The following is an 11,458-nucleotide window of genomic DNA, read 5'->3' as shown; positions in this document are numbered from 1 at the left end:
ACTGTGTCATTTCCTAAGAGCTACGCCAGTAAGCCTCAGTCCACACCCTGTGAAATGGGTTTATGATTTCTGTCACTATAGGCAGATTAGACTCAAGATCAAACCTCGCAGAGGAGTCTGGCTTCCCAGCTGGGCGGTCGGGAATTCAGTGTTGTTGGGCTACGGATCACAGCAGCCTGAAATCAGTGCATCATCCTATGATGGTGGGCGTTATTCATAGATTATAAATCTGTGGACTTTAAATCAGTAGGAGCTATTATGCTAATTTGACTGTCATGGTGCAGCAGAATGTTGTGTTTTGCTCAGTAACCTGTCCTGAAGGCAGTGCCTTCTCTTCAGTTGTGATATGCATCTGGCAGAAGGTATCAAGTCTTGATTAAAGACCTCAAGAACTGAAGACACTTCTCCTGCTGTTGGGTTAGAGTAAATGGCAAGCGTTCCCTGTGTGGAGGATTACTTGAAGATGAGAGCTAAAAAACTAGCATAGTCCCTGCTCTGAAGAGATGCAATGATTCTTCAAATAGTAAAGGAATGGCTTAGTGTCTTTTGCCAAAATTGTTCCCCATGACCCCAAGGTGCTTCCCTTTCCCCAGCTTGGGTGTATCCATGTGAAGTACAAATAGCTACAGACATGTTTTACGGTCAAGGGTTTGGTTTCCTTAGAAGATTTGGGCACTAAAGAAGGGTGTTCGTGGAGTGGAGGTGCCTGAGTCCAGACTCCTGAAAATCCCTACTTGATCTTGTTGCAGAGGCACCTAAACTTCACAGGTCCACAACTTCTGGGTGTAAAGATCTCTAAAGATACAGAGTTTTGCCCAATCTTGAACTTGTTTGGACTTAGTTTAGGTCTAAGAAGTTTAGCATCATGCTCTCACCAGGGCCTAACAAATATATCCCCCAGCTCAAGCGCTCAGAGAGCTTTCAGCCAACAATTATTCTCAGAGCGTGCCCAGCACTCATGGATATCACGACCAGCCTCTCAGCCCCTCCGTGGCACATTCTATAGCCCTTTCCCGAGCAGGGCTGACCCCACATGGGCAGAATCATTGCCCCATCAGTCAGGCAGCTCTAGGCTGCTTTGATATTTAGGGATGTTGTCCCAGTGTTTTTGAAGCTGACTACTGAGCATAAGAGAAGGAATTAAAGATTCATTGAGAAAAAGAGCATGTGTGTAGGAGGGAGCACTAGTCAAGTTCAATGGTACAGGTGGCAAGTGGGAATTCCTGGATTCCAGGATTATGAACTAAAATCTCATCAGATAATGTAAGCGACCAGATAGTGACAAAACCCCAGGCCTCCCCCTTCCTATGGCTGCTCTAATCACAAAACAGCTCAAGACTGAAGACTTATTTCTTCCTGTGCCACGCTGAGCCTTGAATCTCTCTGCAGACAGTAATTGGCACCAAGGATGCACCCGCAGTTATTCCTCTGCAGAGCAATTTGGCTGTGGCAGCTCTTAGAAAGGTATTGTGTACTGCGTAGAAAGCATGAAAAACAGGAGAAGTCACCACTTCCCTTGATCATTTCCTCCAGTGATTAATTATCCTCACAGTTTAAAATTGCGCCTTATTTTTAATTTCAGTTGGCTTTATTCCCAACCACAGGTGCCTGTTCTGCCTTTCTCTGGTAATTTTAAAAGCCTGTTTTCTCACCAGGTATTTATATTTTGTAACCTAGTCTTGCAACTGCCTTTGAATAAGGTAAGCAGCCTGGGCTCTTCTAGTCTCTCAAAACTGGCTCTTGAATCCTTCTCGGGGTTGTTCCTTTCTGGATTAGAAAATTCCATGTAGTATTTGAGCTGAGATGAATAAACATATTTGGCTGTGTTAAAGGAATCTCTCTTGAAAAGAAATCCCTCACTGGTGTCACTGGCATGGCCTCTTTGTTACCATCCCAAATTCTTTATGGTACCTTGTGGTGGGCTGACCCAGGCTGGAGGCCAGGTGCCCCCAAAGCTGCTCTGTCACTGCCCTCCTCAGCTGGGCAGGGGAGAGAAAATATAACGAAAGGCTCCTGGGTCGAGATAAAGACAGAGAGAGATCACTCACCTGTTACTGTCATGGGCAAAACAGACTCGACTTGGGGAAACTAACTTAATTTATTACCAAGCAAATCAGAGTTGAGTAATGGGAAATAAAACCAAATCTTAAAACACCTCCCCCCACCCCTCCCTTCTTCCCAGGCCCAACTTCACTCCCCATTTCTCTCCCTCGTCCCCTCCAGGGGCACAGGGGGGACGGGGAATGGGGGTTGTGGTCAGTTCATCACACGGTGTCTCTGCCACTCCCTCCTCCTCAGGGGGAGGACTCCTCACACTCTGCCCCTGCTCCAGCGTGGGGTCCCTCCACAGGCTGCGGGTGCATATCTGCTACACCATCATCCTCCATGGGCTGCAGGGGGACAGCCTGCCTCACCATGGTCTTCTCCATGGGCTGCAGGGAAATCTCTGCTCCGGTGCCTGGAGCACCTCCCACCCCTCCTTCTGCACTGACCTTGGTGTCTGCAGAGTTGTTCTGCTCACATCTTCTCACTCCTCTCGCTGGCTGCAAATGCTGCTGGTTTGGGTTTTTTTTTCCCCCATTCTGAACTCTGTTACCCCAGAAGCTCTACCACCATCACTGAGGGCTCATCCTTGGCCAGCGGTGGGTCTGTCTTGGAGCCGGCTGGCATTGGCTCTGTCGGACATGGGGGAAGCCTCTAGCAGCTTCTTACAGAAGCCACCTCTGTAGCCCCCCAGCTACCAAAACCTTGCCATGCAAACCCGATACATACCTGTGCATGTTCTCAGTGCAATTTTGTATTTGCTTGTGGCTCACACCAGGAAACCAACATTCTTTGGCTGTCTCAGTGCTCTAGGATGCAGGTCTCTCCTAAGTGCTGATCCTTCTCTGAGATTACTGCAAGACTGCAAAAGACATCGTGTCCTGAAAGAGAGCAGAAACATGTATAAAAACTTGTGCCTGTTTGGAATTGTTAATGTTTTTCTCATCTGCTTCTTGGCCTGTAGTGTTACAAAGGTTGCTTACGTTCCTAATAGAGTTTAAAAACTCCCTCTTAGCCCTGCTAGTGTAGGGATTTTCTCCCCAGTTTCCTGGGTCATTTTGCTGTTCTTTAAACTTTCTCATGTGTACTCTTTGCTATCTGATTCCCCTTTCTTCCATCTATAACATTACTCTTAATTGTTGCTTTTCGCTGATTGATTCTGAATCCAGACTGGAATTATTCAAAGCAATTTTCTTTCCTGAATTTTTGGGTCTGCCACTGTAGATTGTGGGGCTACCTTCTGCCCACCCTTAAAGTCCAGCATCAGGCTGTGCCATCTCCTCTTTCAAAGCAGCATAGTCCGTGAAAGCGAGCATTTCCCCCAGCAGGGCAGGGGTTCAGTGCCAGAATGGAAATCTCCCAGCCTGAATTTTCCCCTTGCCTCCCTTCCTGTAAGATCCTGTCTTTTGCCATCTGGGGCACAGCTTACATGGGCCGAGCAGCAGTAAATCCCATTTCTGCTTAGGAGACGCAGCAGCGCGCTTCCTCCCTCAGGACACTGTGCGCTTTGAAGGATTGTGCCTCCCGCTGGGTTACAGACAGGGAAGGGCGCAGGGGATTGTCAAGAGTAGAGGCTTGGTGCAGGAATGCTCAGCATCTGAACAGAAAAGCCTTAAAAGAAGATTGTGGGAAGTTGCTGTTTCCTTGATTGGGAAAAGAATAGACGCCGGGCAAGGCTGTGACTCAGCCGGTGACTCAGTGGGGGCTGCTTTCCGATGAGGCCATCCTGCACTGTTTAGCTCTCAGTCACACCCTCCCTGCTGCCATGGGGCAGTAAAAACCTTGTGCTGCTGCCGCCTCTCCTGCTCACAAAGTCGTCCTGGCCCTTAACCTCTTCCCTGCCGCCTCCCACTGCACCGTCTCTCCAGCTTTCTGCTTCTGTGCTCCATCACATCCCGTGGGCTGCTGTCTCTCTTTATGCCTTCAGTGCGCCGGTCCCGAGTGGACTTAGCGGGTGTGAATTCCTGCTTTGCAGCGAGGGATAAACCTTGTGACCTGTTCACAATGGAGGAAGAATACCAGGAGTCAGCGGGAATTCCTTGCAAGAAAAGGCACAGGGTGAGCACCGGATCAGGATCCTGCCCAAGGCAATGATGACCTTCATAAAACTGGGCTGGACCAGTGCTGCAGGTCCAACTTACTGGTTTTGAATGCATGTTCTTTTTACTGTGTTTTTCTCTGCCTGTTTCCCCATGCACTCTCTGCTGAGATCCCAGCACTGTTTCAACGTGAGACGTGATGTCAACTAAAAGGCACTCGGGGACGTGGGGAGGGAGGGTGCTGGGGGAATGAGTGACGCCCCAAGACACACACAGCTCACGCTTCCTGGCCTCACAGTCTTGGATGCATGCTCAGGTCCATGGAGGCTCTCTTGTTTCTACCAAAGTGATTTTTTTTGAGCTTGGACAAAGCAAATAATTTTAGCCGTGCAGTATTTATATCCAGGCGAGCAGCCAGGACATACCTCTGTCTATGGTTGCATCCACTGTTAAGCAAAAATGTCCCACTGTTTTATTTATTAGTCAAACATTTCTACTAATAGCTAAGCTAATTTTATCATTTTCTTAATGCTGTCTGGTGATGACTCAGTCTGGCTGGGAGGAGTCTCAGCAGCACAGTGCCTGGACTCTGAAAAACCAGTGTTATACGGAAGGCAGGGCCAGCCGTCCATGCACCACAGTGGGTCTGGCTTTGGACTTACTTGTTTTCCTTCTGTTTTCTCCATGCAGATGTGGAACAAAGAAACCAGTGAAGTGTTCCACAAGTGACCTTATTGGGCGGGACGGAGTGGACATGCACTTGTCTCTGTAAAAGCCAGCTGCAGCTGTAACTTTTAGCAATAGCATCAGGAGCTGGTACCCATGCTGCTCTACAAGTGTTTTCTCTGTTTTAGCTCTTTATCAATATTTTCTGCCTGAGTCAGTCCTCAGTTTACGTTCTGCTCTCCCTTAACTTCAGGATCACTCTCACAGGGCTCCAGGTAAGTGAGCTATCTAGTCTAGGCAAATCTTTAAGGCTCCTTTTCTCTTCAGTGGACAGTGACAGGTTCATCTGGAAGGTAATTCACTCGTCTTGGGGAATCTCAGAAAATCCTGCCCTGTATTTCATTAGTATGTTATAAAGGCAGGCAGATGATGTCGGGGTTACAAGGTAAAGCAATATAAGCAGTTTTGTTCCAAAGATGAGATTAGGTTAAATGAGATCCTTCTGGATTTAAAATTTCTGTTGCTGCATACAGGGGGAAGCAGGCAGAGAAAAACACAGTGAACAGAACATGCATTCAAAACCAGTATGTCGGACCTGCAGCACTGGTCCAGCTCGTTTAACGGCTGGCAAGGAACCGTGGTCTGTGGTGTTTGATGAAGCTTCAAGATGCAGCTATGTACTTTTTATAAACAAGGCTGGAAGGAATAGAGCAGCCAGTGTGAAAACACAGACTCTTCTAATTTATCTCAAGTCTCCAAACCAGGAACACAAGAAAGAGTTTATAAAAAAAATAAAACAGCTAAGTGTCATCCTGACCAAGTTAAAACCCAACTCAGGTTCCTTTCCAGCAACATCTCAGTAGTGCAGTCCTCAAACTCATTGAAAAGAAGTTCATCCATAGGATCAATCCCCACCTCCATCTGTGTTTAGGTAGCATGGGCCTGTGATAGACTCAGAGCCACCCTATCGAACATGAGATTCCTGCCCTGCTGTGAGAAAGATCAAAGCACAGCGGCAAACTACGCCTGCGCGAATCCCTGATACACAGGTGAAAACAGCAGGTTCAGTGATTCTCTAGCAAGGACCAAGCTCTGCGGTGCCTGTGTACCCGCTTGTGTGCCTCTGCCCAGGTGCTGCTTCAGGGATCCCCTGGTTCGCAAGGTAGCAAAAATAAATTTTTTCTTTGCATTTCATCCATGGTTTTGTGGTTGTTCCTGTGTCCTGCCTGTGTCAGCTCACACATCTGGTGTAGTCAGCAGGATCCAGGAACAGCCATGCCATGGCTGGAAAAAAATTCAGGGGCTGGGGAGGCCACGACAATGACAGTTGAAACTCCTATGTGCAGATTGCCATGGAAAGCAGCATCGGATTCTTCTCACAAGTTAGTGGGGGGATTGGCATGGTTATTAGTTACTGGTCCAGGAGCGCTTGACCGTGAAGTTGTTGCAAAATGAGAGAACTGGAAAAGGAAGTCAAGACTTTACAAGATGCAAAAGTGATCATGCAAGAAGTAATTACTATTCAAGCAGTGTGGTGCTGTGGGCTGCAAGATAATGTAGAGTGGTCAGTAGCACATATCCCTAATAAACAAAGGGACAGATACAGAAAAAGTAAGGTTTTGATTTCCCAAGTTTGTGCTCTGACCACAAAACCTTCATGAAATCCCAGGAAATGGGATGGAATTATTTGGAGTGAATCCTTAGACTCTGAGACTGAGTTTGAATCTGAGCCACATTTAAAAGGTAGGGAGGTGGTGGAAGCACAACCTCTCATACAAATGGTGGGGCAGCAGATACCTTGAGGGAAATTAGGGCTGTAATTTCAGGACCATCTGTTTGGGTGGTGAAAAAAAGGAAAGCCGGCAAAACCCAAATGAGTTACAGTACGAGTGATGAGGAAACAAATATGGAATGATCTTGTTCAAGCCAGTATCCCATGTTCAGAAATAGATGAGATCACAACAGCAGAAATGTTTCGCTGATGGCAAAAGTTAGGGCTTACGCAAAAAAAACGACCGGCCCTTGCCCCACCACCAACTCAGTGCCCACCCTCCACCCCGCCTGCCACCTCAATGCAAGCCACTACCTGGCAAATGCCGAAACAGCAGAAATGAAGGTTTAGCAGGTGTATGGGATTTGCATGGCAATGTTTTGGTAGTGAGGGGGCTCAGGGGTGGCTTCTGTAAGAAGCTGCTAGAAGCTTCCCCTGTGTCTGACAGAGCCAATGCCAGCCAGCTCCAAGATGTACCCACCACTGGCCAAGGCCGAGCCCATCAGCAATGGTGGTAGTGCCTCTGGGGTAACAGAGTTAAGGAGGGGAAGAAAACCCCACCACCAGGAGCAATTGCAGCCAGCAAGAGGAGTGAGAAGATGTGAGAGGAACAATGCAGACATCAAGGTCAGTGCAGAAGGAGGGGCAGGAGGTGCTCCAGGTGCTGGAGCAGAGATTTCCCTGCAGCCCATGGAGAAGACCATGGTGAGGCAGGCTGTCCCCCTGCAGCCCATGGAGGATGATGGTGGAGCAGATATCCACCTGTAGCCTGTGGAGGAACCCACACCAGAGCAGGTGGATGCCCGAAGGAGGCTGTGACCCTGTGGGAAGCCCACACTGGAGCAGGCTCCTGGCAGGACCTGTGGCCCCATGGAGAGAGGAGCCCATGCTGGAGCAGATTTGCTGGCAGGACTTGTGACCCCGTGGGGGACCCACGCTGGAGCAGTCTGTTCCTGAAGGTCTGCACCCCGTGGGAGAGACCCACATGGGAGCAGTTGGTGAAGAACTCCAGCCTGTGGGAAGGACTCACGTTGGAGAAGTTGGTGGAGGACTGTCTCCCGTGGAAGGGCCCCCAGGCCGGAGCAGGGCCAGAGTGTGAGGAGGAAGGAGCGGCAGAGACACCGTGTGATGAACTGACCACAACCCCCATTCCCCGTCCCCCTGTGCCGCTGGAGGGGAGGAGGGAGAGAAATGAGAAGTGAAGTTGGGCCTGGGAAGAAGGGAGGGGTGGGGGAAGGTGTTTTAAGATTTGGGTTTTATTTCTCATTATCCTACTCTGATTGATTGGTAATAAATTCAGTTTCCCCAAGTCGAGTCTGTCCTGCCAGTGACAGTAACAGGTGAGTGATCTCTCCCTGTCCTTATCTCGACCCAGGAGCCTTTCGTTATATTTTCTCTCCCCTGCCCAGCTGAGGAGGGCAGTGACAGAGCGGCTTTGGGGACACCTGGCCTGCAGCGTGGGTCAGCCCACCACAGCAGGTCCCCCCAAACTGCTGCACTGTAGCCTCTTACCATCAGGGGGACCAATGCCCTCGTGTTCCTTGAATGGATTTGCCGTTCGACCTGTAACCACCTTGTGTGGATTCCCGAAGTGGGATCCTGTTGTGCTGCCCATCCTACCAAGGTGGTAACTGTAAAACAGTATCGTATTCCAGGGGGGAGGCGGAAATTATCAAACCATTCTGACACTTCAACAAGTGGGAATCCATAAGGAAACTATGACTGCTTTCAATAATCCTGTTTGGCCTGTTTGAAAACCAGACATCACTTGGAAAATGACTGCAGATTATAGAGAATTGAATAAAGTCACTCCTCCCATTTGCAGTTACAGTACCAGGCATGGTGACTCTGACATAGAAAAAATTAGCAAAAATGTACAGCCCTGGAAAGTGGTGATAGATCTTGATAATGCTTTCTTTTCGATAGCCATTGCTTCAGAAAGTCAAGACCAGTTTGCCTTTATCTGGCAACAAAAGCAATATACTTTCCATTTATTCCCTCAGGGATACAAACACAGTCCCTCCATTTGCCACCAAATGATAGCAGCTGATGTAGCACTATGGTGGGGTACCATTTATATTAATGCTCTATTGATTATGGCAGAGTCACAACAAGAAATCGAAGCAGCTGCTGAATTGCTGAAAATGCATTTACAGGACCGAGGTTAGGCATTTAATCAAAAGAAAATACAGAGCCCTAGTACCACTGTACAATTTTTGGGAATAGTTTGGCATGGACAGCTTAGAGAAATACCAAATAATGTACAGCAAACAGTCCAGTGATTTCTGTACCAACTACAGTAAACCAGTTACAGACCTTCTTGGGACTTTTAGGATATTGGAGAACTTTTATCCCATATCTGGCGGTATTAACGTGGCCTCTGCAGAAATTAACTAGGAAGAAGGTTGTTTGACAGTGGACCAAGCAACAACAAGACGCCTTTGATGCCTGCGGTTATCCTTAGTTATCCTTTAGTTACTGAACTAGCACACTGTGCAAAGGGTTCGCCCAGTAGTGAGGCGATTCTGGCATTGGAAGAGTCTTAAACACTCGCATTGTTTCCTTCAGACGTGGGCAGAAGCGAGTTTACTCTGATTCAGATGAAAACAAAGAACAACAGCTTGGAAAACAATGGACTCCCGACACACAAGCAAGATCAACCAGGTTGATTCTCCTTCAGGTCTTGATTGCAAATTCGTGGTATTTTAGCTGGTGGGGCTTCGAGGGAGGCTTTGGCTTACGCGGGGCTGTGCCAGTGTAGAGGGCTGGCGCTCAGGACAGTGGTATTTTCTTCCCAGCACTGCCGCTCGCCTGGGGAACGTGAAAAAGTAACCCCCCCTCCCCAAGTCCTGCACATTTCCTTCTTTATAAACCCACCGATAATGGACCAAAAGCTTTTGCTGTGATCTGTAGATGCAATATCCCATGTAACAGCAGGCTATGAAATTTGATTTTCTATATTACAAAGCCCAGAGGGCTTTGGTGTGTAATTTTACCATCAGAAGCATCACCTTGTGATGCTAGACTTGTACACTGAGTCCTGCTGTGGGGCACAGACTAGGGATGAGGCAGGCTTCTCCTACAAGATCAGTAACCATGACTGAAGCCCGTCCTGGATGAGATGAGCCTGGCAAAACTTGTTCCCTTCCTGGGTTTTGATCTGTGTTTTGGGGTTTGGGCACTGGAGCGGGAAGTCTTAAGCGGTTAGGAGTGTCAAAACCTGATTAGCAGAGTTGGTTGGTTCAGAATTTGTGGTAGCCAGTTCCTTCAGCTGAACATGGAGCTCTGTGGTGGGTGTAAGCAAAGCCCTACCTGCAGAAGCTGGAGGCCTTTTGAACAGGGCGTTGTGTGCTCCCCTGCAGACTCGGGGCTCAGCAAGAAGGTGTGTGCTGCAAACGCGTCTAGAGACATGCCTCGTCCTGGCAAGACTCTGCCTGTTTCTGTATCATTGCTGCTGAGGATTAGTAACTGAAACCGAACTTTGTGTTCCCCTCCCTCCCTTTCCTGTTCCCCTTGGCCTGTTGCCTGCCATGGGCATGGTACGAGCAGCCACATCTCACGTCTGTCCCTGCAGCCCATGCTGCTCACGTGCAAAAACATGCACATGAAGCAGCTTGACCTCATTGCTTCTATCCAGTAACTACCTCAGCATGCCTTTAGTAACTTTGTTTTGCTGTCCTCACATGTAAAATTTTAAGCAGGAATAGAGGGAGGAATCCTGCTCCTGTGCAAGGTGCTGCATCCCACCGGTTGGGAGTCCCACCACAGCACAGCGGTTGGATGAGTGGCTGTGGAGGGAAGGACAACGGAGCTGGTGCCTGTGGGGGTAGGGCTTGCACAGGAATGTTTGGCGTGCAATGAATGCACTTTCTGCACTATTCGCATCTCTTCCCCCTTCAAGTTTTCATTGTTTTGGAGCCTGCCTACTCCAACAACTCCAACTCCTGCAGTCTTTACCAGCTATGAACTCTATAATCCGTGCTAGGTAGGCTTCAAAGCACTCCGCATCAGGTGTAAGGATGCTCGGTTAGAAACATGTGGAGTGGTTACGTACTGCCTTGTGCTGGGGGAAGGGTAGAGGGCTGGGGTGCTCTCCAGGGGGTTCCTGTTCATTTGGGTGCTGCACAGAAGAGATCAAGAGCATGGTGGTGTGGCATGGGCACAGGGGCTGCTGCTTAGAGGGTCCGGGCTGGACCACGAGTCTCTTGCTCTTGTGCTTTCACTGCAGGACTAAAGGGCAGAAGGTGTTTCGCTTTCTGACTTTGTGAATAGGTGACTATTTGTGCATAGTCCAATAGCAAGCAGCTTGGGGCAGCAGGACAGTGACTGGAGCACTTCACGGCAGTGATAAAATTGACTCCAAACCTCTCCTGCCTCCAGATGGAGGTAACACTAAAACCTCAATCTCCTAGATGCTGATACTGAGCTTAAGAGTTAGAGAACAAACCAAGTTACTTTTCCTTGAGTGCCTGCAGCCAGGAGAGGATTCATGGCTACAGATCTTGAGGATATGCAGGCTTTTAATTCTTTCTGCAAAGCAGTGCCAAAGCCTTATCTTTTGTCAGCAGTGACTGTCTAGCTTATGAGGGTCCCTGTGTAATGTGCTGGCTTCTGGGATTTCTGTTCTCGTGCATCCTCTGGGGAGCTGTAACACCTACCCTGAGATCTTGAGTTTTACTGCGGGGAAGGAGATCGAGACATGAGATGCTACAGCCCTGGAGCTGAGTGCACCCTGAATGTCACCTGGTGAACCAGGGTTTGGGGACTGGCTGCGCCTCGGTCCAGTATATAAGTGTTACACAGCCACGGACAAGTTAATACCGTCTCCCAAGAAAGTCAAGTCAGACAGTTACACAGCAGATTGCAGCACAGATACTGCAAAGTCTGGCTCTTCTCTTCTTCTGAGCTGTTTTCAAAATCAGGAGGCTACCAGGTCTGC

The 11,458-nt window shown here is 48.7% G+C and overlaps 1 long non-coding RNA gene across 2 annotated transcripts; it reads right to left on the bottom strand.

Moving 5' to 3' along the window:
- Positions 1-2,189: 2,189 nt before the first annotated feature.
- Positions 2,190-4,233, bottom strand: LOC129201831 (uncharacterized). 2 transcript variants are annotated; one of them, XR_008575506.1, is made up of 5 exons: positions 4,185-4,233; positions 3,473-4,038; positions 2,773-2,924; positions 2,493-2,675; positions 2,190-2,390 (listed from the first exon to the last, which is right to left on the bottom strand). It is a non-coding gene; the product is annotated as an uncharacterized LOC129201831 (long non-coding RNA). The 2 variants fall into 2 exon arrangements; XR_008575505.1 differs by having other exon boundaries at positions 2,190-2,675.
- Between the last annotated feature and the right edge of the window lie 7,225 nt (positions 4,234-11,458).

The sequence above is a fragment of the Grus americana genome, chromosome 1 (assembly GCF_028858705.1).
Source record: "Grus americana isolate bGruAme1 chromosome 1, bGruAme1.mat, whole genome shotgun sequence".
Classification (NCBI taxonomy): Eukaryota; Metazoa; Chordata; class Aves; order Gruiformes; family Gruidae; genus Grus; species Grus americana.
Note: the sequence above shows the minus strand (reverse complement) of the source record. Positions and strands in the feature narration are given on the sequence as shown.